The following is a 24,078-nucleotide window of genomic DNA, read 5'->3' on the forward strand; positions in this document are numbered from 1 at the left end:
GAATGTTGCCATGTTTGAAGAAGTCCCAAAGGCTCCTTAGCCTATCCTCATTTTTTTGATTCTTTTTTCTTCTTGCTGTTCTGATTAAATGTTTTTTTCTTCCTTATGTTCCAAAATATTGATTTGATTCTTGGCTTCATCCACTCCGTTGATGGTTCCCTGTAGATTATTCTTTATTTCACTTAGTGTAACCTTCATCTAGGCCTGAATCTTTTTTATGCTGTTGAAGTACCCAGTGAGTTCCTTGAGCATCTTCATAACCAGTGTTTTGAACTCTGTATCTGGTAGACTGCTTATCTCCATTTTGTTTAGCTCTTTTTCTGGAGCTGTGCTGTGCTCTTTCCTTTGGACCATGTGTCTTTGTCTCCTCATTTTGGCAGCCTCGTTGTGTTTGTTTCTGTGAACTAGGCAGAGTAGCTGTGACTCCTTATCTTAGTAGTGTGGCCTGTCTCAGTGAATGTGGCTTCCTTAATTCCTTGATTGTCAGACTTCCATACAGCTCGATTTTATGATGATTTTGGGTGATATTTGTTTTGTAGTCAAGTTGTTTTTTGCTGTGGTCATGAGAGAAGGGAAGCCATGTTTACCCGTGCCTCCATCTTGACTGGAAGTCAGGAATTATCTTTTCACTTTGCAGTGAATGGTCCACAAATAGAGAAACTTAACATTGGTGAATATTTCCCTATTAAATGATGAAGATTTCCCCTGGCGATGCTCTTGTGCCCAGCAGCCTTGGCAAGATGTCATGAGCAGACAAACGTTTTATGCCTTGATCTCCTTTTATTTCTGAAAATTTAGAAATGTTAAGGAGATAGAGCATTTTAGTGCAGAATGAAAATAACTCCAGAAGGGAATGCATCTGTGCTGGCCTTTACATAAAACAGTGTACCTTCTTCTACTGTGTAGAATATTGTGACCCTTCTAAAGCCTGGTGGAATGTTCAATGAAAAGCTGGCATTCCTGGCTGATGACTTAGTTTTATTAAATGAAAAAATGTGTAGAACATATTCCTTAGGTTTAGCCACATGCAAAAATATTGCAAGATATAATATTTTCAGAACTCAACAAAAGTGCATGCACATTATTCCATTGTGCTTGCAAAGGTAATTTTTCAAGGACTGACAATTTTATTTTATGCAAAGCAATATGTGTTCCTTCTCCATAGATAAGGAACAATGAGTCAGATTTTTTTTCAACTTTATGGGCATTACCATGGGAACTAATTCAGCTGGACCAATTGCCAGAAAAACAAAAGTAGTCACTTAAAATCTCAGTTCACAGAATTAGGGTTCACAGAATTCCAGGGAAAAAACTTCTAAAATAACTCCTGAGGTAAACCATGTTGAGGAAGGATATGCCAAATTTAAAAACAGAATCAAAAGTCTAGTTTCTTCTCCATGCTTTCTTCCCTATGTCTCTTCAAATTACTGAGTGAGTGTACCTAGGAAATAGAGAGAGAAATGAAAAACAAAACAACACAGCAAAACAGCAGGAAAAGACTTAATCCAAGACGATGAACAGATATAGAGCCAGAATTTCCTAATTAAAAAAAACCCATAGCTAGTTGAACATTTTACAAAGCAATACATTATGAAGCCAAGTCACCATGAGTTGACTTAGTAAATTGAGTATTTTTAACAAAATAATACTTCATGGATAGGAAGAATTAACAATTTTAAAATGTCCATACTACCCAAAGCAATCTATAGCTTCAACACACTTCCTATCAAGTTTCCAATGATGTATTTCACAGAACTAGATCAAATATTTCACATAGTTATATGAACCACAAAAGGCCCCACATAGCAACAGTGATCTTGAGGAAGAATAAAGTTGGAACTATACTATAAAAACTATATATAAAGTATTAAACTATATATAAGGCCACAGTAATCAAAACAGCATGGTACTGGCATAAAAACAGACACACAGATTAATGGAACAGAATAGAGAGCCCAGAAATAAACCCACACCGCTATAGTCAATTAGTATTTGGCAGAGGAAGTGAGCACATACAATGGGCTAAAAACAGTTTATTCAATAAATGGTGTTGGCCTTGGCTAGTGTGGATTGAGTACTGGACTGTGAACCAAAGGCTGCCAGTTCGATTCCTAATCAGGGCACATGCCTGGGTTGTGGGCCATGTCCCCAGTAGGGGACAAGAAAGAGGCAAACACACATTGATGTTTCTCTCCCTCTCTTCCTCCCTCCCTCCCCCTCTGTATAAAAGTAAATAAATAAAATCTTAAAAAAAAATAGATGATGTTAGAAAATTGGACAAATGCATGCAGAAAAATGAAACTAGACCAACCTTCTTACACCACACACGAGAATAAATTCAAAATTGGTTAAAGACTTAAATGTTAGACCTGAAACCATAAAAACTGTAGAAGAAAACATAGGCAGCAAAATCTCAGACATTGCTCATAGCAGTATTTTATTGGATATATCTCCTCAGGCAGGGAAACAAAAGAAAAAATAAACAAATGGAACTACATCAAACTGAAAACTTTTTCCACAGCAAAGGAAAACTTCAACAAAGTGAAAAGACAACCCACAGAATGGGAAAACATATTTGCTGTACATTTGATAAGGGCTTAATGTCCGAAATTTAAAAAGAACTTACAAAACTTAACACCAAAAAAAAAAAAAAAGCTCAACCCAATTTAAAGAATGGGCAACAGACCTGAATAGACGCTTCTCCAAAGAGGACATATGGATGGCCAATAGAAGTAGGAAAAGATGCCCAACATCACTAATCATCATAGAAAGTTAAAACCAAATTAAAAACACAATGAGACACCGTCTCATGCCTGTCAGAATGACTATCATCAAGTGACAAGTGCAGGTGAGGATGTGGAGAAAGGGGAAGCCTTTTGTACTGTTTGTGGGACTGCAGACTGGTGCAGCCGTGTGGAAAGCAGTATGGAGATACCTCAAAAAATTAAAAATGAATTTGCTTTTTGACCCAGCCATCCCACTTCTGGGAATATTCTGAAGGAACCCAAAACACTAATTCGAAAGAACATAAGCACTCTTATGTTCATTGCAGCATTATTTACAATTGCCAAGATATGGAAGCAGCCCAAGTGTCCATCAGTAGATGAGCTGGTAAAACAACTATGGGACGTTTATACAATGGAATACTACTTGGCCATGAAAAGAAATGTTTACCCTTTGCAACAGCATGGATGGACCTGGAGAACATTATGCTAAGTGAAATAAGCCAGTCAGAGAAAGGAAAATACCAAATGATTTCATTCATATGTGGAACATAATGAACAAACTAAATTAAATAAGCAAAATAGAGACAGATTCCTAGATAGAGAGCAAGATGATGCTGAGGGCTGTTATGGAATGGGGGGATTGAGCAAAAAGCAAAAAATGACTCATGGACAATAGTGTGGGGACTGCAGTGGGGAGGGGGTATAAGAGGACTAAATGATAATGAAAAAATACAATAAAATTTAAAAATTTAAAAAATAAAAAGGAGATAAAAAAGAATAATATAAATAATCTGACATTTACTTAAATTACAAATAAGTATGTGATAATGAGGTCTGAGCTTAAGAAATACATGTATTCTAAACACTATTTAGCATAGCCAAATTAAATCTTCTGGTGTCCTCTGGCAGGAAAGAACCCCTGACAAGTAACGAATTCATAGCACAACGGAATCTAGATAACTGGGCCTGTGCACTTTTGGGAAATGGGAATCCAGGGTCTAAATATTCAAGAACTGAGACTGCAGATTCTCTCATTCCACAATCACCTTCCCGCAGAGGTGCCTGGTTGCCTACATCCTAGGGGGCATCCTTTGTGTTATATTCCACATGAATGGTTGCCACTGGGACTGTACGATGTAACAGAGATATCTCCCAGCCCCGCAAAAAATGTCAGGAAGAGTTAGACTCCACCTCAGGTACACTCCAGTCTTTCACTTAAGCATATATTCAACAACCATTTGTGCAGAACTCTATCAGTCGAGACTCTTTCAGTTGAAGATATCCGAAAACCCAACTCAAGCCAGCGTAGTCTAAAAAAGGAATTTATTATTTAGTGTAACTGAAGGGGTGCACTGGCTTTTAGACGAATTCTCTGTGCGTTGGTTCCACCTCCTCTGTGTTGATTATTCTCTGACAGTGCTTTGTAAACTGTTAGTTCTGTACAAACTAAAGATAAAATTCTCCCAGTTAATAATGATTATTTTCTCCTGCCGTAATTAGTTCCAAACTCAGCATAACCATCTGTGAGAACATTAACCTACTGGTCAGTAAGTGAGTGAGTACCTTGAGGAGTGAAAATGACCACGCCCTTAAAGGAAAGAGAGGCAGTTCAGTCTGAATTGGGACTGCGGGGTGGGCCTGGACCATCTGCACTTTGAACAGCTCTCCAGCCACTACTACGTGAAGACCCACCGGCAGGCACCGAGCTGCACTCACGTTCAACGTGTAGCGCTGAAACTAGTTCGCCTGAACTGGTGAAACGTTTAAAGAAACTCAGCAGTTATTGTGGTATTAAAATGTGTCTAAATTATACAACTGTCAGACTTTTTATTTTGGGATTGCTAAGAATGGATATTTTGGGTTTTCCAAAAAACTGAGGACCACAGAAGTCTCTAAGCTTTTCTTAAATTTTATTCTTGAAGCCTAATCCCACCTTCAGGTAAGTTTTATTCACATATTATTTTAGGGCAAAAGCTGGATGAAGTTTGAAACCCTGGTTTTAAATGTCACAAATGTGTTGAGATAATATTTTTTAAATGGTAACATGGTCCCCACCGCCCCTCCCCTACCCCCCAGTGTTTTCTTCTCTTCCCTCTATTCAAATAAATGGGACGCCTAAGAGGAAGGGTAAAACGAAGCAAAATGCATAAAAATCTGAGACTCTTTCTGGGTTTGGTTTTCAAATGCTTAAGAAAGAAGCCCCCTCGTAGGTGATAAGAGATTTCAGAAAGTCCTACAAGGAAGACCCTATGGCATGACTCCTGGATATAACTTGGGTGGATCTAAGTGGATGAGAATACAGAAAGTCCTTATGCTCTGCCATACTTACTTCCCTCCAAAACTTGGCACAGAAACAGCAAAAATTTACTGACCTACCCACCTCCACCATGACTGGCACAGAAGTAAGAGAAAGAGATGGAGAAGCTAAGAGAGCCATGTGCCCCCAGACAGGAGAATTTTGGGCTGTCTTGCCTCAGCTGACTCAAGCTCTCAGTCATTTGACATGTGCTTTCTTCTGGGAGGAGGGAAATGAACTTGACAAAGATGGACTGTCATTTGGAGAGCCAGGCCCACAAAACCTGAGCCACTCCATTCCCAAAAGATAATTTGTATATTTAACAAAAGGAGGGGAAAAAAAAATCCATGGATTCTCCACAAAGCTTTTGTATCTACATATTTCATAAGAATTTGATATACTTGTGCATTAGTTATATATTGCTAATCACAAATTATCCCAACATTTAATGGCTTAAATTATAATAATTATTTATTACCTCTACAGTTTCTGTGGGTCAAGAATTTGGGGGTGGTTTAGCTGTGTCATTTGGGCTCAGGCTCTCTTGTGAGTCACAGTGTCGCCTGAGACCCTACTCACGTGACCGCTTGACTGGGTCTGGAAGGTCTCCTTCCAGGATGGCTCACTCACAGGACTGGCAGGTTCACTTCGGCCTTTGGCAGGAGGCAAATCCTCTCCTCCACAATGCTGCTTGAGGATCCATACAACATAGGGGCTGGCTTCTCCTGGAAGAGAGATTCAAGAAAAGCCAAGGCAGAAGCTACATGTCTTTTACGACCAAGCTTCTGAAATTATAGACTTCATTTCCTCTGAGACTGTACTTGTAACACAGGTCAAGCCTGCTGATTGTGGGAAGGAATCATACAAGATCAAGAATACCAGCAGGTGAGACTCATTAGACATCTTCTTGGAGGCTACCACAACTTGCCACTTTGTCATACTTCCACCAGAGACTGGAGGATACTGGCTCCAAATGAGAAAGGAAACAGTCTAATTAAACACCATCCCTATCAATCATCTCAGATATAAAAGAGGAAGGCAGTTTACCCCACTCTCAAAAAGCAGCAGTAAGTAGGTTGTTCTTTGAACTTAACTCTGAATAAACTTGTTTTTATCTGTTTCTCAAAGACAAAGTCATCAGGTGGAGATGGGAAGATTTATCTTTTTTTGCTTGGACCAAAGAAATAAAAAACAAAACCTCATCAGTAAAGCACTGTGAGAAACCAGTGGATTATATCTGATTTTTACTCAATTTTACTTTGAATGGAAAATAAAAGGGACATTACTACAACAACTCCTCTGATTAATGTATGTTTCTTAAAATCCTGAGTCTTTTACTCATTGCTTTATGAAAATAGCCAACTAACGTAGGACCTGGCAAAGAGAATGGAGTCTTTCCTGATCACTGTCCCAAAATTCCCAGCAGTGACTGGTATATATATCAATGGCTAAGGGCGAGTCTGCACACTGCCATCCCTGTGCCCTGGTATTCCATAAGTCTCCAAAACCTGTTCATAACCCTGGAACAGTGGGTAGAATCCAGCACAAGGAAAGCATGAGCTAAAATTATGATGCAGAAAACAACGTATTCATTAGCACACATGAACTTTGCAGTCTGAGATACTGGCTGCAAAACTGCTCAGACCAGATGTGAGAGAAAAGGTCCGTTCACTGACCAGTTCACCTAAGAGGAAACCTCACATGCTTTTATTTATAACGCATTCCTTACCTATATTGCATAATGTATATCATTCTCATCTAGTTGCAACTTCAGAAGGAAAACTTAACTTTGAGACCCTTGAACATTTGTGCTTGTTAGCCAAGGGTCTCTTTACCCGTGTTTTTACTGGAGAAACCGACACAAGATTTCACTGTTCCCAAGCCATACAAATGAAATCAGCCCAGGAATTCTGCCCCTTACTTCAAGTACAGAACTTCACTTGTCCTCATAAAATGTACAAGTGCCCAAAGTTTTCCAGTCTTTTGGAAAATGAAATCATTCATACAAAAATAGGTATTTTTAAGATTATAAGACAATGCAGAGTTTATTACTTTAGTACATTGGCTTTGGAGTTAATAGTAATCTAGTTATGAGCGTAAAAATTGCTATTTTATCACTTCATTCTGTGTGGCTGTGTCACTCTTCAGAAATTTTTGAAATGGCTTTTTTACAAATTAGAGGGCAAGGGGGGTGGCAGCAGAAAATATTTTTTAAGGGGTTAGAATTCCGTTCTCAGATGACTTTTCGGTACTGCCGCACCTCACCAGCAGCATGCTGGCAGCCGCCAGCAAACAATTATGCAAATGTTATTAAACTCTCTGTTCAACAGTACTTTTTACTTCCCAAAAGGGGAGGAAAAAAGTAAAACAGTTCCTTCATCTTGTGTAGATTCCTCCAAAGTATTTGAAGACATACAAGAAAATTTACAGCGTTAGTTCAAAGTGCATCCAAGATTTTCTTGCTCTCGAGGGTCAGATTCACTGTGTAGTTTAAAGGCCAAAACCCTTCCCACAAAAGAACAAAAAGACCGAAATTCCATCTGAAACCAAAAGCAGCTTTTCAAAAAATAAAATTTTAAAAACTTCAGTATATTTATATTTCATTTCACTATCTTCAGTGTTTTTAAAAAAATACCAAAAGCCAAATTACTACTCAAAAATCCCGTCATAAAAAAAGGTTTTCTGTTTCTAGGACTGCAGGAAATACTGAAATATCCTTTGTAGAATGACTTTCATCAGTTTCAAAGAGACAACAGATATGACTGCTCTTTAAATACTAATCTCACAAATTCCTCAGTTATTTGAATTTTTAATGTCTTAGAAATGTGCCACTGCCTATGCAAATGTGACTTTATTTCATCAGATGAGTTTGGACTTTCAATGATCTAAAATACAAGTAGATAAAGTTTCAATTTCCTTATTTAAAGTGCTTTTTATCATTCTTATATTCAACAGAGGACTAATGCAAATAACGCTGAGAGTTAAGTGGAAACCCTTAACACCCCAGGAGAGCATCCCAGGGCGTGCTTGCTGGTTGTTCCCAACCACTCTCTTTGTGGGTTTATTTCACATCTATGTCACACCTTAGAAAAATGCAGGGTCACTTGAATGAGAGATTTTCCTCTTCATAACATGGAGTAGAGATTGAGGGCTTTGACATTGTCATGGAAATGGCTCTGTAAAAGCTGCTTGGCCTATTTCAAGCCAGAGTGAGCCGGAACAATGCTTTCTTTGTCCTTTCCGATTCTGAGATTGGAGTGTGGGGAGACAGCGGCTGGTCAGGAAGGTGGGTGAGACGGAAGGAGCGTGCCTGAGAGGAGTCTTCTCACTTATGCTAGCGAACTGTGCAGTACGGCTTTACCCATGCAGCCTGTGAAGAACTGACGAGGGAAGACAGAAAAATAAGAAAGAAGAAATGCAATGGATCTTATGACTTATGAGTTTTAAATGTTAAATCTTTAGCTTTAAAAAGTTGAGTTTCATACTGGAAATTATGACACCCAAACAGAAAAAGTCTACTTTTCAAAGCAAGTAATTGACTTTTAAAGTAATGCTTCAGCAAATATTTAAATGGCTATTTAAATTACTATTCATTTTGGTGCTTATATCATGTAATACTTTATATTCTTCTAACAAACTTCAAAGAAATGAACCTTGTAGTTGCCTTTGGCAAAAATGCAATGAAACAGACTGAAGACAGGGAAGTAAGAACTAATGATTGCTTTAAAAACCGCCCACACGCTGAGACAATTCAGTAGGATTTCAGGTTCTATGATCTCAATGTTGTCTTAACTTCTAGACTTCCTGGCAATTTTTAAAAATAAAAATGCAAGGGTCTTCCCCAATTCAGACAAATTTAGAAAACATTCCTGGACTTAAGCTTTGAGGACAATTTAGCTAATGATACTGGTTGCTGGTGTAAAACACGGTGTTTTCAAAGTCACAACACAGTCTGTGTATCCTGCCCCTCACTTTAGAGGCTCATCCTTTTATTTTTATATTTTTTTAAATTTTAAGTATATTTTATTGATTGTGCTATTACAGTTGTCCCAATTATTTTCTTCCCTTTATCCTCCTCCTCCCTGCATGTCCCCCTCACCTACCCTCCAGCATTCCCCGCCCTTAGTTCATGTCCATGGGTCATACATATAAGCTCTTTGGCTTCTCCATTTTCTATACTATTCTTAACCTCCCCTTACCTATTTTGTGCCTACCAGTGATGCTTCTTATTCTCTTTACCTTACCCCCCACTCTCCCCCCTCCCCTTCTCCACTGATAACCTTCCATGTGTGATCTCCATTTCTGTGATTCTGTTCCTGTTCTCATTGTTTAATTTTTTAAAAAGATTTTTAGAGAGGGAAAGGGATAGAGAAAGAGCGAGAGAGAAACATGAATGTGTGGTTGCCTCTTGCACTCCCCCCTACTGGAGGACCTGGCCTGCAACCCAGGCACGTGCCCTGACTGGAAATCGAACCGGCCACACTTTGGTTTGCAGGCAGCACTCAATCCACTGAGCCACCGCAGCCAGGGTGAGGCTTATCCTTTCATAAAACATTTTAGCGATTCTTTTAATATTTGTTCTTTGAGTCCAGGGTCTGGCCGAAAGAAGACTTCACTACAGGAGTTGTCCACAGTATCCATTTATTGACCCCTCTTTGACCTTTTAGAGAAAGGTAATATCTTGGCATTACTAAACAGGCTTGGGAAATATTTCTACAGGTCAGCTACCTTATGGCAACTAGAGACTGCGTAAAGAGTATTCAAAGCATCTTAGAAGGAGAGATAATGAGCTTTTACTATTAAATGTTAACACGAGGGGGTCCCATTTCAAGGAGGCCCAGCTTAATGGAATAGATATCTAAATTAATTTCAATTCCATTACCTTGATTTAGCAGAACTGCCACCTTAATGCCCAAGGGTAACTCATATTATATGGAAGCAATCTTCCCAGTTGGAGTCCATAGTACTCAGCCTCTTAGATGAGAGTGCTCTGTTTTTATGTTAAAATAAAACCTGCAACTGGCTTCTCAGCTTCACTTTGTAATTCCAACCCAGTGGAAGAATAGAGCAATTTGCTATTCTCTCTATTCAAAGACATGCTTTCAATTTAGAGGCACATTCATAAATGTTTTTAAAGTATGCTTTTAACATTAATCAAGAAATTACATAAAATGAACTGAGTATAACCACTACTGAAGATTAATATTTAATACATGGCACCTATAAAGATAGCATGATTACATCTTTTTCCAGACTAAGAACAAAACAAAGCACTGAGTAATCCATGAAAAAAGATTGTTCCTATTTTCCAGAATGGGAATTAAGGAAAAAAATTTTTTTGCAAAGGCATAGAAAGAAGAATAAGGATAAGGTATAAGGATTCATAAAACACTTAAATTCTCAATATTGATGACATTGGCTTAACTTCCTCTCTATTAAAAAGGGGATGAGTCATTTCCCAGAAGTCTCATGCCAATCTAAGGACTTAGAAAAAAATAGGAAAATGGTTTTTTTTTTTAAAGGCTGATCTTATAATGAACAATAATGGGAATTGCCCCTGTCTGAAAGAATCTAATATACTCTCCAGTAACAAAGACCTTGAGCTAAATCCTATAAATTAGTGAAGCTTGAAATTAGGGTAAAATCTTAAATTTGTATAGTTCTTTACAGTTTATAAAGTTTTTTATGTAATGTTATACCTCTTAGCTATTTGTTTTTTTCATGGCATTTATCAATACCTAACATATCATTTATCCATCAATTTCTTTATCTTTCTCCTATTGCCAAAATTTAAGCTCCATAAGAGCAGTGACTTTAGCCTGCATCGCTCACTTCTGTATCTCCAGCACCCAGAACAATGTTTGGTGCATGGAAGACAATACATATGTATTTGTTCAATGAATAAACAAGGTAAACAGATGAATAAATACTATTTCATTTGAGCCTTGTAACCTCCTGGTTAAAAAGGCAGACATATATTTCTCACTTTGTTACAGATAAGAAAACCAATACCTCAAAACACCAAATTATTTATGAGACTATTAACAGTTAACTGAGGTCAGAGCTATGATTTAAAAGATCTAATTCTTCATTCCAGGCCCCTTCCAGTATTACTTTGCTTACTTTGCTTACTGTGCAAAAGTCTAGGGCAGTCAAAGATCTACTGCACTCAGAATCACCACTCCATCTTCACTTTCCATGAAGATCGATGCAAGAGGGAAAAAATGAGTAAGTTTATGTCCTTCCTAAAGGTGTCAACCTGTCTTAGCTTTCTTTTCTATTGAATCACTTTCCTAAATGAAATTGTCCTGCTAAGGTGTTTGCTGTCTCATCACCCACTCTGCTCATGATTTTCTCCCTAGTATTTTCCCTTCTACCCTATGTAATTAGCATGGCCTACAGATACCGTTTACTGAGCCCCTTGCACACGACACCAGTCATTTGCCAGGTGTCTACTCACAGCCAAGACGCTGCCGATCTATCAGGCTCCACAGTCCAGGCTTTTCCCACCCACCATGATGCCCTCAGGAACGACCTGGCTCTGAAAGGCAGCCCTCCGGAGCCCCAGAAGAGAGACCACCCCCACCACCCTTGACAAGGGAACTCAGCAGAAGCTCAAACCGGTTCCGATTAGTTGCAGGGCTGTTGTGGTGTAAGAGTGCTCCATGGGCAACTGGAGGCAGATTATTAGCACACCAGCACCTGGGACAGTTTAAGGGTACCTGAAAATACCCCATGATTTGACTTAAGGTTCAAATGATAAAAAAGGTAGTGATCCAGCCAATAGTTGTCCTGGGAGGGCTCAGTGCCTGGTGGTCATGGAAGGATCAACTTTATCTTCCCTTCCTCCTTCAGCAGCTACAAAAAAAGTTTTGTAAAGGTATTGTGCTTTTTTTATTTTTTACCTCCTGCTCTTTCTTTCCCTTTCTTCTTAGTGAAAAGCTAAGTTTGGGCCTTTCAGAGCCAATAGTGAGCAGCTGCAGAAGGTGACCAATTACGGCACTCGTGTTCCTCCCAGCAGCCAGCTCAAATCCTGCCTCCAAATTGGTGCCTCACACCTCCGTAAGAGTCACAGTGGTGCCTTCTAAACAATGGCTGACGAGAAGGGGAGGGAGAACAGATAGTTTGGTCATCAGGTTCCTGTCACTGAAAATGCTAATCAGACCATGAAAACAAATTCTCTCTCTGAACCTGATCTTCAGTTACTAACCTTTTGTGACGTCATTAAAGAAAGAAACTAAGTTCAATAAACACAGATTCCTTGGTAGAGATGTATGACATAGGACAAGAAAAATATACTTGCTTATTGTAAAGCCAAGTTTGGGGCTGTGGCAGGCCTCTGCTCATATATTAAGACAAGTGGGAGCTTTAGCAGAGTGTCCTAAAATAGGGCTATTTCTCAGGATATTTCTTTTAATTGTTAAGTAGTGTGTACTGTGTTGAGCTTTAGACTGGACAAAATGGAAATGGTGCTAAGACTATTCATCAGCAAAGATGAACCACAGTTTCAAACAGCAGAATAATCCCTGTCAGTCACAGTGCCAGGGATGTGCAAAGGACAGGGGTTTGGATCCGCCTTGGGAGTGAGACCAAGGAGCCATGGTTAGGAAGATGCTCAGAGCTCGGGCATCTCCAGATGACTGAGGAAACCTAAGTCCTGTGTGTGCCTGGATATAAGGCAAAGAACTGCTCTACGTTGGAGCCTTTATAAAGTCTCATATTCCATTTTGGACAAATTTGTTTAGGGAAGACCAATTAGCCTACATAGACCTCAGTTAATGCTGATTTTAGTTGCTTGTGAGGGCTAATACAAAACTACATTATAAGGAAGGAAGGGCAGGAGGGAGGGAGGGAGGGAGACCAGGCCTTACTCCCTAGATATTCTGATTTAATTGACTGACAATGAGAACTGGGAAACAATTTTTTTTTCTTACTATACCTCAGGTGATTCTAAGGTGCCATAGCCAAGGTTGAAAAGCACTAATCCGATAAAATTAGATTTTTTTTAAATAGCAGATTTAGTAAATATTCCTAAGGTTATGACAACCTCATGATGACAGATGTTGTGTTTCACTTAGTCATTAATAGGTGACTAATTTTTATAAAATTAAAAAAACACAATATGCAAATCAATTTAACAAGAGAATATAAACCTTGTAAACAGCTATGCATGTAACACAGGAGAACGTAAATATATAAAGCAAATACTGACTGACGTAAAAGGGGAGGTAGATAGTAATACAGTCATAGCACAGGATTTTAACTTCCCATTGTTATCAATGGATAGATCTTCCAGACAGAAAATCAACAAGGAAGCAGTGGCCTTAAATGGCAACATTAGACCACATAGATTTAATTTATATTTTTAGAGCATTCCACCCCAAAGCCACAGAATATACATTTTTTTCCCAAGTACACATGGAACCAGCATTATTTACAATAGACAAGATATGAAAGCAACCTAAGTGATCATCAATGGACAATTGGATAAAAAAGAGTGGCAGAGCCCTGACAGGGTGGTTTGGCTGGTTGGAACACTGTCTTGTAAACCAAGAGGTTACATTTGTGGTCAGGGCACATACCCAGGTTGTGGGTTTGATCCCTGGTTGGGGAGTGTATGGGAGGCAGCCAGTCAATGTTTCTCTCTCACAGTGATGTTTCTCTCTCTCTCTCAAATCAACAGAACACATATCTTCAGGTAAGAATTAAAAAATAGTAAAAATAAAAAAGATGTAGTACATATATGCAATAGAATATTACTCAGCCATAAAAAAGGAATAAAATCTTACCCTTTGCAACTACATGGATAGACCTAAAGGGTATTAAGCTAAGTGAAATAAGTCAGACAGAGAAAGACAAATACCATATGATTGCACTTATTTACATGTGTATTCTAAAGAACAAAATAAATGAATAAACAAAACAGAAACAGACCTACAGATACAGAGAACAAACTGCTGGTTGCCCAGATGGGAGATGGGGCTGGCGGGCTGGGTAGAAAATGGCATAGAAATTAAGAAGCACAAATTGGCATTTACAAAATAGTCCTGGAGATGTAAAGTGCAGTACAGGGAAAATAGTTCACAATATTGTAATAACTACGTATGGTGCCAGGTGGGTACTAGATTTATCAGGGGGATCGCTTCGTAAATTATACAGGTGTCTAACCACTGTGCTGTATACCTGAAACTAATATAAAATAATACTGAATGTCAACTGTAATTGAAAAATTTTTTAAAAATTAAAAAGTACAAACTTTCAGTTATAAAACAAGTCATGGAGATGTGAGGTGCGGCGTAGGCCATACCGTCCACAGCACTGTGGTAACTGCACGCTGTCAGGTTGGCAGCGGACTTACCGTGGCGATCACCGGGCAACACATCTAAATGTTTATCACCATGTGGCCCACCTGAAACTAACATGGTATTGTGTATCAACTGTAATTTTAAAAAACTGTTTTCAAATATTAGTTTTTCCTTATTTTTATTGCTGTCACTATTACAGACTCCCCTTTCCCTCCCATTTGCCACCTCCACCCAGTCCCACCCCCCTTCCCTCTGGCCACCACCACAACGTTGTCAGTGTCCATGTGTTGCGGACACAGGTTCTTTGCATAGTGCCTCCTCTTCCCCCCTTCCTCTGACATGTTTCAGGTATCCGTGCCTTTGTTTCTATTTTGTCTATCAGTTTATTTTGTTCACTAGATTCCATGTAGTAGCGAGATCATATCATGTTTACCTTTCTCTGACTGGCTTATCTCACTTAGCATAATGTTCTCCAGGATCATCCATGCTGTTGCAAAGGGTAAAATTTCCTTCTTGTTTATGGCCTAGGGGCATTCCATTGTATAAATGTCCCAGAGTTGTTTTATCCACTCATCTCCTGATGGACACTTGAGCTGCTTCCATGTCTTGGCTATTGTGAATAATGCTGCAGTGAACAAGGGGTGCTTATGTTATTTCAAATTAGTGTTTCGGGTTTCTTCAGATAAATTCCTAGAAGTAAGATCAGTGGGTCAAAAGGCAGTTCCATTTTTAGTTTTCTGAGGAAAGTCCATACTGTTTTCCCCAGTGGCTGCACCAATCTGCATTCCCACCAACAGTGCACTAGGGTTCCCTTTTCTCCGCATCCTCTCCAGCACTTGTTTGCTGATTTGTTTATGATGACCATTCTGACTGGTGTGAGGTGATATCTCACTGTGATTTTAATTTGAATATCTCTAATGATTAGTGACATTGAGCATTTTGTCATATGTCTATCAGCCATCTGTATGTCCTTTTTGGAGAAGTGTCTATTTTTAAAAAATGGAGGGAAGGCAAAAGTTAAAGAAAAGAAAAGTTAACACTGGGAGATCTTCATTAGACTCTGGACTCCTACAAGGAAGAGCCTCTACCTTATTTATCTCTGTAATTCTGGTACCCTTCTGGCAAATAACCCTGTGGTAATATAAAACATTTTTGTCAAATTGAAAAAAAATACAGGATGTAGTTAAGTTGTGATAATTATGAATATTTACCTACAAGAGTCATGTAAAATAAAAACCCTTCCTAGTGTTACACTAATGGGCGATTGCGAGTTGGAGTAAAATGTCCAGTGCCCGCATCTCAGGAGGCCTCACAAGGTGGGTTAGGTTATGTACTGCACAACTCCAAAGGGTTACATTCATACAACATTCACATCTCATTGGGGAAATGCGGGCAGAGATAATATTCAGGCTTTTGTCATATTTAGACATATACAGTGAGGTGTTACCTTGACCATTTTGTACAAAAATTGTAATGAATTCTGCTTCTCAGTTGACACAGAATAAAACAGAATGTCCTGGTGCTGAAGCTGGAGACAGAGAAGCTACTGTGGACCTCTGTTTTTTACACCCATCCAGCATCCCTTCTGCTTTTTTCTGACATTAGACATCCTTCCTCTGTTTTTTCAGGTTGTCCAGAGATACAGAGCCAATATAATATATATAGATACATACATATGTAAAAGTAGATTTGCTATAGGAATTGGCTCATGTGGTTACAGAGGCTGAAAAGCTCCACAGTCTGCCATCTGCAAGCTGGGGACCTAGGAATGCTGGTGGTATAGTTCAGACAGAGTTCAAAGGCCTGAGAACCAGGGGCACTTTTCCAAGTGCAGGAGATGGATACCTCAGCTCCAGCAGATAGAGTGAATTTGCCCTTCCTCTACCTTTTCATTCAGGCCCTCAAGGGATTGGATGATACCCTCCCACACTGGGAGGGTGATCCTCTCTACTCAGCCTACCAATTCAAGTGCTAATCTCTTCTGGAGATACCCTTGCAAACACACCCAGAAATGTTTTTGCCTGCTATCTGGGCATGCCTCAGCCCAAACAAGTTTACATAGAATTAACCATCACAATCTCCCTACTACATATTTTTTTTTTCCCCCTGGAGGAATCCATTCCATATGGTCCTATGTGGCTGTTCTGGCCTCTATTCTCCATTCCCCATCTGCTCCACAGGGATGAGCACATGCGTAGGTCTGGCCAGTCTTCCCACCAGTGAGAGTGATTCATTGAAAAATGGACATGAGATTCAGGCTGAGCCTATCAGAGCGTTGACAGTTTTCTACTAGATCTACTTGAGAGGATGTTCTCTTTCCATGAAGGTTGCAAAGCTAATACAACGTTTTTTGGGCTATGTGGCAAAGGATATTACTTATTCTCCAATATCTGGGCTCTCTTTGTTCCACAATAATAAATGGTCTTATAGAGTATATAGAATAAAGCCTACATTTTCCAGCCTTTCTTGTAGCTACTCATGGACCTGTCAACATGTGGTACATAGTGAAGATGGCCTGTGAGAGCATTCAGAAATCTGTCTTACGAGATAGGTGCTTTGTAACCTTCATCAGCACATTTCTCCTTCTGCTTGTAATACAATGTTTGTGTGATTAGAGCTCCACCTTGGACCATGAGCCATACCCTCACTCCAGTGATGGCAGTGCAGAAAGCCGTGAGAATGGGTACCTGCAGACTTCACGGGATGTAGTTGTTTTACCAGCCCTGCATTGTTTACAACAAGACCCAGATGTGAGAGAGAAATAAACTGTGTGGTTTAAGTCGTTTTTAATTTATTTTCTATTACTTGCAGAAGTAATTAACTTCTAATTAACCTTAGTTAATTCAGGCTGCCTTCATCAGTATTCTACCATCTGCAGTCCAAGAGACTGCCTAAGAGTGAAGGCAATACAGAGGAAAGTAGAACAAAAAGATTATTTTGACATAATTTATGTCACTGGATCTAGCCATACCTGAAGCTATCCTACCTTTCAATTTTTCAGCTATATAAGCTAACCTATTTACTTTTTTGCTTAAGATATTTTAAGTTGAGTTTTTAATCATTAAAAAAAAAGTCCAGATAAATCTATAGCAAACTTGAGGAAGTGTGCTCTCAATAATTTATATGACATCATTTTGACCGATTATGAGCTATAGAATTGGAAGAAGGAATTAATTTGTTTAGATCTCTCAGTTCTCAAGGGACAGAGAGATGTAACTGATATTGAGATCACCTTAGCACCTACATTATTTCTTTACCATGGGCGTGTTGTTTTCATTATTTAAAAATATTACATGGGACTCAAATGGCTTGTAAGAGTTAAGGCATTTCCCTGGAAAGTGGTAATTTAAGAAGATTTACCTGGCTGCAAAGCACAGGAGGTGCTGAAAGGATGTTGAAAGGTCGGACTGGAGGCAGGAGACCAGTTATGAGTAAGAATTGAGATGACGGGAGCCTAGCAGCAGTGTGACTGAATCAGAAGGGACAAAGGTTAAGAAAAACACTTCGATCACTAGCTTTAACATATATGATGTACTACTGGTATCTTATACAGGGTGGGGCAAAAGGAGATTTACAGTTGTTTGTATGGAAAACAGCACACTGCTATATAATAATATGAAAATAAACTCCGTGTTTCATGTACTCACAACTGTAAACCGACTTTTGCCCCACCCTGAATTAATAAAGTGCTTCACAGTTTATGACAATGCTATATCATTCGATTCTTAATATTCTTTGGAGAAGGCAAAGCAAGTAACTAGTTTCACCATTTTACGGAAGTGGAAACAGACTTAGTGTGGTTATGAGTCTTGCCCAAAGGCACGTGGGAGTCAGAGCAGGGGCTAGAACGCAGATTTTCTGATTAGCAGTTTAGTATGGCTGTACTGGGTTGTGCTGCACACAGAGAGCCATCCATAAATAAAGTTTTCTTTCCAGAGGCTCCATTCAGTTCTGTTTATGTATTCTACCTAATTATTCATTGTTTTCTTCTTACTCATGACCTCTTTGAGCAGTGATGTGAGCTAAAAGGCAGAGCTTCCTCCTGAGATGAATCACCCTCATAATGAAATATCAGAACTAAGGAGAATGAGTGTGGACCAAGCGAAGAGAGAGTTACTAACAAACAGTGACAAAAAACCCTGACCTGAGCCCCATAGAGTGAATTTATGTTAAATTTTCAAATCTCTTTCTCTGCTCAGTACCTCCTCCAATATGAAATCACCTCTCATTCATTATAGTACTGGTAGCCCTGATAATTTTAATAATTTACCATTTCAAGAAGACATGGGAAGGAAAGGAAATTGCTTTTAGACAGTGTCTTATTCAAGCAAATGGAAATGGTTTCTGAACCACAGGAAACAAATAAAGATGCCTCTACTTGGAACTTCACTAGTGTTTGCTTGGCACTAAAAGATGGGCTTTAGAATAATAGTGCAGTGTGTGCCTGAAGATTCTGAAGGCTAGTGGGGTATCTAAACTTGAGGAGAAGAGGTCGACTATGTCTAGGACCTCTGAGCTTGGATGAAGTCCCAAATGCTGGGTGTGAAACCTCAAGCTAAATGTCTTTCCATACAGCAAAGTAAAATGCCAAACCCTTAATAATCAGCTCAGTTTTCACAACTTCCAAAAAAGTACATCTTATAAAATACAACACTAGCATACTATGTATGGAGCCGCAGTGTATGACCACCTTTATAATACTGATGCTTGGCGCTCTGGTGATATTGTAAAGCATTCTAAAGAATTATGTATTTTCTATTATTATGTCATTGACTTACCTTTTATCCCTTGCTTGTGAATTAAAAAATGCATAGTTTGGAATTCTGTGGGATCCTGCTGAATTCCTCAAGACCATGGTCAAACATAGCTAACTGGTTATGCTTTTCCATAATGTTATTCTTGGGCATGGAAGGGAGTATCTTTTTAATAAAGGAAAATTGGCAAGGGGACTTCTTGCAGTGCAGTCCTGGTTTGACACAAAATTCGAGGTGCCAGGGATGCAAACATCTCATCCTCAGATCCTTACCTGGCAAAGATGCAAGAGGACACATTTCTCTGGCGATGCAGCACCATGGTGGGTCTCCGGTCTTTGGACTGACCTTCGCCCAGATGGTAGAAATCCAAAGTAAAGCAATGTGACCTGGCAAACACAGGGTCCTGGAGCAGAGCGTGTGATTTCTTCCATTCCTATGGAGATACTCATTTGGCTGGAAGTCTACTCCAGGGACAAAGTATTTCCAGACCTTTGGCAGAAAAAGAAATGCCCTCTTTTCAATTTTCTCTGTTTCAAAGGAGTAGAATGCTGACAAGAAAATATGAGTATCATCTATACTTTTGCTTCAGCAATAAGAGCCATGTAGGTTTTAGTGTTTATATAATAATGAGGTTAACAGTGGCTACTTATATAAGATTGCTGCAAGAATATTACATTCAGTTTTTTCTGAGCTATAGAATTTTAGATAGTAAATGAAATATATATGCATAAGTGTATATGTGTATACATGTATAAATGACATGAGATGTGATGAATTATGTACACTTACATATATGCATAATGTGTGTGTGTGTATACACATTTGGTATATTGAGCATGGAGGATTAATCAGGTATAATCATAAAAAGCCACTTTGGTTTTGTTTTCTGTATTCTGCTGTCCTTTCTAGTTGGAGGCCATCTTCCTCTGCACTAGGATGGAAACATGGGCAATCTCACGCCTTTTCAGAGCACACTTAGGCTGTAGAAAATCCCACAATCATTTTAAGTTGTAAAAACCAATCTTGATTCAGAAACTAGAATTTCCAGTTCAATATATGAATCAGTGTGGTAGAAACTAGGGTGTTGCCCTCACCCTGTTCCCATCCCTTTTACTGTGCTGGTACATCCACTGCTCAGGGGCTGTGAAGGATGTCTGTGAATGGCTCCAAGGTAATTCTCTCAGCGGAACTGCCCTCAGCTGACAGATGCCATCTTGCCAGGAAATGAGGACACTGCCCCTCCACCCCTCCACCCCCAACCACCACATACACACTAACGACTGATTTCAAAGGAACAAGAGGTCAGCCCCTGACTCCAGGAGAAATAGTTCTGCTGTGCAACTTAGGCTGCAGACCCCTGCCTCACAGATCAAGCCAAGGCTAGATTTTACCTGCAATCACAGCCTTGCTCCACATTTCCACCCTCCTTATCTTTGTCCTTACTGACTTTTTCTGAAGAGCATTCTTCAAAAACGTATTTGCCCCTACATTCTACACTCAGGCTCTGCTTCTCAAGAATCTAATCCAAGAAAAAACAAAACAAAAATTCTCTATTTTCATTTACAGTTGAGATTCTTTGTCTTCCACTCAAGACATAGCCAACCTGCTTTAGAACAGACCTCTTTAAAAAGATATCAGTCAATCAAAACCACAATGGGATATTGCCTCACACCTGTCAGAATGGCTACCACCAAAAAGCCGAGAGCTAACAAGTGCTGGCAAAGATGTGGAGAAAAGGAAATCCTTATTGGTAGAATGTAAGTTGGTGAAGCCACTATAAAAAACATTGTGATGATTCCTCAAAAAATTAAAAATAGAACTACCCTATGATCTAGCATTCCCACTTCTGGGTTTATGTCCAAAGGAAACAAATACACTAACTTAAAATGCTCATTGCAGTGTTATTTACAAGAGTGAAGACATGAGAGGAACCTAAGTGTCTGCAAATGGATAAAGAAAATGTGATGCACACACACACTAGAGTATCATTCAGTTACGAAAAAGAAGGCAATCTTACCATGTGAGGCAACACAGGTGGACCTTGAGATCACTGACGTGAAAAAAGTTAGAGAAAAGATGAATACTGGATGATCCCACCTACACTTGGGGATGTTGGGGGTTAGCAAAATGAGTGAAGGGGCCAAAAAGCTTTTAGTGACTCCCAACAAATTCAGGACAGTGGGGATTCTTCGAGGGAGGCAGGTGGGACTGAAAAGCGATGGGGGAAGAATAGTAATGGGTACATTCACAACGCTTAGTTACAAATGCCCAGATATAAAAATGATCTAAGCAAATAAATAGAAGGCTGATGTTGTTAAATCTAGGCAGATGGATATATGGGTATCTGTTGTATTTATTTTCTGTATGTTTAAAATGTTTATCAACAGTCATGTGGGGGGTTATGTGCCAGCTGACCATTGGAAGGCCCGTTTCTGGTTTCCACTAAGACAATTGTATGCTCTCAGCCAAATCCCTGAACATCTTTTAATCTTAATTCCTTTACTTGTAAATGAAAGGTAACAACATTTTGCCTACCCTATTTCAGTGTTTGGAAGATGATTAAATGAAGTCACACATGTAAAAAGCCACTTTGAAAACTATTGAGATAAATTATTTTAAAATGATTAGTTTTCATGTTGACATGTAAAAAAAATGGACATCCATAAAAAATGGTCATGCTAGTTCAGGCAGCTGATAGCAACATACTGTATATACTTGTTGTCGGTTGTATCTTACCATTTTGACTGAACAATCACACTAGGCATCTCATCCCGCTGTAACAGTTTGACAAGGAGAGGCAGAAAACTGCCCATCATCCCTCCCAATTCTATCTCCTAAGTAGACTAAGGATTTGGAAGCATTAAAGCACAAAGATTGCATGTAAAAATTATTTTAGGAAATGCCAGTTTAGTATAAAAAGACCACTGGCCATGGAACACATTGCATGCTTCTATTTAGAGCTTTAAAAATTTTATTTTAGATAGTAGCATGAGGAGGAATGTGGAGTGAAGGGAGAATAAGTGGACCCTTTGCCTACATATTAGTTGTACTCTTCTTAATAAATGACCTCTCCTCAAAAACATTTGTCGGATAGAAGTAATTAAGGCTGAGGCTCTATCCTCTCTCTGCTAATTAATTACAGCAAATGAGGCTGTAATGTGCATCATAACAACTTAATAAGCTGGGCCAAACTATTTTAGATTCTGCTATGCTAGTATTTCATCACTGCTGGGCTATTTAAATTAGGTAAGTAATATATGGACATAAATAGCTTTTGAATTACCTGTGTCCTTGACTCCATGTCTTGGGCAGATGAGCTATTTGTGTGGATGGGGTAAAAGCAAAGAATGATGTAGTAGAGGAGACTACAAGGAAAGGTGGGGAGGCTGGGCAAACACTACAGCTTATTTAAACAATTATCTTCAGTAATGTAGTATCCGTCCCCTCTGGAGTACGTCACACTGGCTGACAGATGCCATTCCAACAGGTCCTTCACATTTTCCAGTATTTGTTGGATCTGAATAGTGGAGGATCCAATAGCTACATTAACTTCTCTCTTTTGACACCATTGGTTATGTTAACAATTCTTGCCTCAAATGAGTAACTGAACCCGGATCAAAGTGTGACTACTGTAAGTTGACTAGTCGTGTCTCTTCTCTTAATGACATTGTAAAGGAAATTGGTAACTCATACAGTCAATGAATACCCTCTGTACATCTGGGGATGAGTTAAAATACGGTTTACTGTCAATGAAAGAGCTTTTCTTTTTATGGAGGATCTAGTTTAGCAAGTCCTTGCTAAGATGTCAAATGGTAAAAATTTCAAGTGGGTCCTCTCCCAAGTTTACATGTACTTTTAAAAGTCCACTCCAAAATCCCAAAGCTTTCAAAACTCAAAGAAGCACAGCAATAATGACAGAATGACAGACACAGGAACGAGAGGGTAGATGGTTAAGCCTCAGTGGCTTCTTAGTGCAACACTGATCCATTTATTGCTAAGGCCAGTGAGGACCACAAGTGAGCAAGAACTGCCAGGAGAAGACAGGTCTGCCTGTGTTCGCTCTTGATCAGTGAAGCAGAGAGTTCGAATGAAAGCTGTTCCTTGAATAAGACATTTTGATAAGCATACCCTGTATGTAGAAAAATATCTAAGCAAGTAATTTGGAAACCCTTTGGGTCAGTTTAAACCCTGGTGATGCCTCAAAGGATAACAAGATTCCTTCATGCAACAATATATGACCAACTAAAATATTTTTCTCCAACAAGGAGAGCCAGTACTTTCTATATACCTTTATCACACACTTACAGGCAATAAATCCACTGTGTATTTGCTAGAACAGAAACGTGAAGATACAGCCAGACAATCTCACTTATATTTTTTCGAATCCTACTATTCTCCAGCTTTTCTTTCCTCAGATGTCACACTGCTCACATGGTCTTGAGTGCTCCAATCTCTCCGTTGGTTTAAGGAGTTTATTCAACCTACCTAACTATGGAAGCCTTCTCTGAAGTCCCATGACTGCACTTCACAGAGCAGCTTGGCAGTGTTGAATTCCAGTAATAGAAAAGGCCTCTTAAACAATAGCTCATTTGATTTAAATCAAATTTATCAATATCATATCAACTCTTGAACAGTAGTTTCATTTATTTTTTGTATTGTTGTTCAACTTCAGTTGTCTCCATTTTCCCCTACCCCTCTCCCCCACCCCACCCACTGCCACCTCCCACACTCAATCCTACCTCCATGTTGGCCTTGTCCATGGGTCCTTTATACATGTTTCTTGACTTGACCCTTCCCCATCTTTCCCCGGTATCCCCTCCCACTTCCCCTCTGATCACTGTCATTGTTCTTTGTTTCAATGTCTCTGGCTATATTTTGCTTGCTTGTTTGTTTTGTTGATTAGGTTCCACTTAGGAAGCAAACTCCATTAGGGTAAGTTCTTCAATGGGCTAGTTCTTTCTCAGCACTAAGACTGACTGTCTTTGGAGAAAGATATA

General features: G+C 39.2%; 1 long non-coding RNA gene across 1 annotated transcript in view; it reads right to left on the bottom strand.

The window, feature by feature from the left end:
- Positions 1-5,309: 5,309 nt before the first annotated feature.
- The window catches only part of LOC123480077 (uncharacterized), a 100,467-nt gene continuing 81,698 nt past the window's right edge, over positions 5,310-24,078 (bottom strand). The window contains exons 3-4 of the long non-coding RNA XR_006655939.3: positions 8,106-8,402; positions 5,310-5,747 (exon numbers count right to left, since the gene is read on the bottom strand). This is a non-coding gene — a long non-coding RNA (uncharacterized lncRNA). The remainder of the gene's footprint in view (positions 5,748-8,105; positions 8,403-24,078) is intronic.

Source organism: Desmodus rotundus, chromosome 1, assembly GCF_022682495.2.
Source record: "Desmodus rotundus isolate HL8 chromosome 1, HLdesRot8A.1, whole genome shotgun sequence".
In the NCBI taxonomy this organism is placed as follows: Eukaryota; Metazoa; Chordata; class Mammalia; order Chiroptera; family Phyllostomidae; genus Desmodus; species Desmodus rotundus.